This window comes from Octodon degus, unplaced genomic scaffold (genome assembly GCF_000260255.1).
Source record: "Octodon degus isolate 3935 unplaced genomic scaffold, OctDeg1.0 scaffold00059, whole genome shotgun sequence".
In the NCBI taxonomy this organism is placed as follows: Eukaryota; Metazoa; Chordata; class Mammalia; order Rodentia; family Octodontidae; genus Octodon; species Octodon degus.
In genome coordinates this window covers 7,996,456-8,001,020 of record NW_004524635.1, presented here as the reverse complement: position 1 = coordinate 8,001,020, position 4,565 = coordinate 7,996,456, and positions in this window count along the sequence as shown.

Genomic DNA, 4,565 nt, shown 5'->3' with positions numbered 1-4,565 from the left:
AAAAAAGATGTAAAAGTAAAAATCCTATGCCTTCTAAAGGAAATATCAAAATATGTATTCTCTAGCCCCTCCTTTTTAATTCTGCATATAATTTTACCTCTCATATGAGGCATAGGAATTTACTACAGCAGTAAGACAATAACTAATGTTCCCCAGGGCAGAATCATTTTTATAAGGAACCCATGAAGTTCATGCAGCAAATCCCTGACAAGCCAGTATGTGCTAGCTAGAGGTGAAATTGTGTCACATTGTAGGTGCTGAGGCAAACAAGGCTGAAATCAGGACGCTTCCCTGTGGTTATGCACTTCTAGTAAAGTGCATAGTCATCGCAGAAGAAAGGGACTTAGCTCTCTAGAACTCTGATAATTTGCTGTGGGATTTTTTTCATTACAAATAAATATCCGTTTGAGTACCTAATTTTATGTTCATATGTTTCGTTTTCTTGATACAGAGTCTCACTATCAGTTCAGCCTTGACCTTACTATGTAGCTCAGACTGGCTTAGAACTCCCAAGATTCTACCTGCCTCAGCCTCCCAAGTGCTGGGATTATGGGACTATGCCACCACAGCCAACTGTATTCTTTTTGTTAAAGAAGATCCCTTAATTATGTAAATTTTAGATTCATTAAAACCTGGATCCACCTGTTATTGGGTTGAATTTTTAATTGGTTTTTGCCATTGGTTTTTGCCACTGGCATTATGACTAAGTCTAATATTATGAACCTTTTATTTGATAATTTCCTTCTTCTGATCGTTCAGGGACTGGAAATCACACAATGAAGCTTTGTAAAAACAACTTAAGCTTTGATAAGAGCTTAGCAATGTTTCCTGGGCTTAAACATAATGCGTACAATGTTTCTACTTCCTCCACAGCTGCTGCATCTGTGCCTCACAGTGGACGCTCCCGGCACAAGTTAGGTTTTTATGCTATTTTGGTGGTTAATGAAATAAGACATTTCCGTTTCAAAAGTACCAAAAGGAGAAATGGATATATCTTAAAGACAAAGTCTGTATCTTTAAACTGTTCTGATCACCATCTTGATATCCAGCCAGCACCTAACAGTGCGCACAATAGACTCCCAGTCAGTGGCTATGGCCGGGGCTTCGGAGGGCTCCTGGCACATCTAGTTGTATCCATTTCGAGCTCTCATGTAGTAATTAGCAGAAGCCTTAAAAAAGAGCACTTCCTTCCCATCTGCATCTTCCCTGAGAATTTTCCCAGCTGTGTGATTCTGATGAGTCTCTTCGGAATTGTGCTGAAATGGGCCTTTCTTTCTGGAAGGCTCCAGAGATATCACTGCAGCTTGTGGCCAGCAGGGGGCCGTGGCATTTAGTGGCTTCCCAGGTTTAGGCCTCTGGCATGCAGAACTGACAAGAGCAAGCAGAAGGTGGGTGTGTGTCCCTCCCGAGAGCTCAGGGTAGGAAACATTCTCTCCAAACCTTACTCTATTTTGAGCCTATGACTGATGCAGAGTCTAGTAAGTCACTACTATTAGTATTAACAGCTACATAACTGATACGTTGGGTATTTGTTAACAACAATAATTTGTACTTACAGCCCTACTTTAGACATTTATTTTCCAGCTGTCTACCAGTTAAGCTCTGCTTGTCAACAGAAAGTTAAAGGGGTACAAAGAGGAACAAGATTTCCCAGTCCAAGCCAGTGAGGAATCTCTACTGGCTACAGCAGAACTCACATATCTTGTCTGTCTTTGGGCCTTGGTCTGTCTCCAAAGCCAACGACTCCAGTGACAAATGCCTGGAAAGGCTCCTCTGTTTGGTTGCACTTTAATCTTAGTCAGCTGAGCGAACAAGACATTGAATACAGGACTTGTGAAACCCACATTCTTATCTGTCCTTTTTTAAGGACAGAGGATGAAAGGCTCAATTAATAAAGCCTTTCCTGCCCAAGTGATAATGAGGCTAGGACATAGATTCCCAGTAAATCCTGAAATTGAGCTCTTGCCACTAAATTTCTGTGCCGTGTTAGCTCACTATGTGGGCTCACTCTGGGCCTATTCTTCCCTTTTCTTATGTACAGAATGGGCCCTTTTAACACCAGAACTTTGCTTAACATACTTGTTTGGCATTTTTCCTTAAATAATTTATTGTCACTGCCATCTTTGTAAGAGGTTCTGCAACATGGAGAGAACATCATAGATATCTGGGAGCATGGGACACACTGATGACAATACCATTCGTCCTGGCACTTACCAAAAATAAACAAATAACACCACATGTCTAACATTGTGTTAGGCATTGCTTTTGTATAAACCCATGATGATCTAAATATTTCCCATTCAGGCATTCGCAGGCATGGCATGCAAATTTGTGAGTCTTGTGAGTACAGGAAGCACAGAGGTACCTGTCTTTTTCTAGAGATCAGAGGTGACACTAGATCAGAGGTGACACTTAAATGAAATCTTGAAGGTACCTAGAAGAAGAAAATCAAGGGAGCATCTGGTTAGAGTAAAAACAGTACGACTGGACAGAGGTTCACTAATGCCAGCCTGGATGGCTTATAAAGAAAACTAATGAACAACGGGGCATTTTGACCTAAGAGTCAGAGAATCAGGGTCTATGTTCAGGCACTATCAACAGCTTTTATAATTGTCTCAGCTAGTCACCTGGGTCTGTTTATTCATCAGTCCAGGAAGAATGTGGGCTGCATATCTGTGAATATGGCCCCCAGACCTAAAGCTTTCTGGTTCTGAGTTGTGGGTTGACCATAAGAGGCCACATGAGAGCTCTCATACCAGCAGCCTTGGGAAGCTTGTCTGGCCGCCTGAGGGCATCCATCTCACTGGACTTGAGTGGAGGGCACTAAGTGAGATCTAGCACACCACAGCTCACCACTGCTTGGTCCAGGTTAATGTGAGCCACCTGAACTGCGTGTCTCTCCTCTTCCACTCAGGGCAATGGAAACCAGGCTTGCCTCCTAACCCAGGGAAACCAGGTATGTGACATGTCAGTGAGGCGGCAAGCGAGCTACCAAGTGAGACAGATAATTTTGAATTTGTGCTTTGGGGTTGTTCTGTGTAAAAAGTCGTAGATCTAATCCTGTTCGTTATATAATCTCCAGTATTTTTGAAGAATTGAAGTCTCCCAGGCACAAACACTCAAATTTCAAAGGATTAAGCCTTTAACCTTGAACATGACTTTCAAAGAGCCTTGAAGTATAGTTTCTTGGACTCCTTCAGAGACGATAAAATTTGTATTGGCCTGCTGTGGAAGAAAAAATAGGTTTTGAGCTGAAAGAGAGGGGAGTAGGGTGTTTAGGTAGAATTAGTGTCATCTCTTTCTTCCCCTCAATGGCCCAAGGTTTCCTAACTGATGGGAGGAAAAGAGCCCCATTGTGTATTTAGTTTTCTCTGCCTTCTTGTCTCATGTTCAAGAAATAGTTCCTCCCTTTGAGGATTGGACCCTACCCCTACCCACACTTTATATGTGGGTTACAGAAACCAGATTAGATGTCACCTCCTCTCCCTGTTCCTGCCCACAGTCAGCCCAGGAGTCAAGGAAGACAGTTGTGTCAGAAATGAGAACTCTTGCTACTTTGGCAAACAATGATACATGGTCCAGGGCTTTCTTCCCAGAAGCTGTTTGACAGAAGATGAAAAGGGAGGTTTTAAAAGAATGAGGTGGTTATGGAGTTGAGGTGGTTTTGCTGAAGTTTTTAAAACTATTGATTGTTCTAAATTGATCCCACTATGACTTTGCAGGGTTAAGTGGTGATAAATTTTGAGGAAAATTTTTACCTAAAAGCCAGTATCTCTTACAAGCAGAGACCCACACCTGAGAGGATATTCTACAGTGAAATTCAAGCGCTTCAGATATGAGGTCCCTCAGTCCTGCCAAGGAAAACATAAACTACAAAGGCAAAGGAAGGAAAAGGAACCACCTGGGAATGGGGGCAGGGATGGAGGGCTTTTTCTTGAAGTCAGCACTTCACTTTGGGGGATCTCATTCATTGCACTGTGACTTGTGAGTGTGAAGAAGGTAGGGTGAAGTTTCGTTTCGCTCTTTCCTAACCTTTGAGCCACATTTCACCCCTGAAAGCCTCTGGCATATGATGGATCCAACCTGAGACTGCCAATTTGGGAAAACCTTTGTACCGTCTTGCTGATTTAGGCAGCAGCCAGGATTAATGACGTGTAGGGTGGAGCTTCTTTGAAAGGAGATTTAAGCCGTAGCAAAGCTAATTGTTGCATCAGCTTGAATCGATGAGGGATGGGCCAGCGCGGGAGAAGTCAAAGCCTATTTTTCCTCAGATTCAGGAAACTGCTTTTGAAAAAGAAACAAAATGGCCGTAAGGGGGACGACTATATTCTGAAACCTGTATGTGAGTCTTTGATACTGATGCAAATACAGCTCCAGATGCAGGTGGCATCTGCTAACCAGAACATGCAGCTGTTTTCTTTAGGGACCTTTGGTTGTCTAGAGACACAGCTGAGGGGTGGGGTACGACTTGCCTAACCTGATGAAAGTGAGGTCTTCTTTTCATGTGCATATGCTCCTTGGCCAGAAATCTTGGAGGCTAAACACAGGTGAACTGCCCCAGTGGA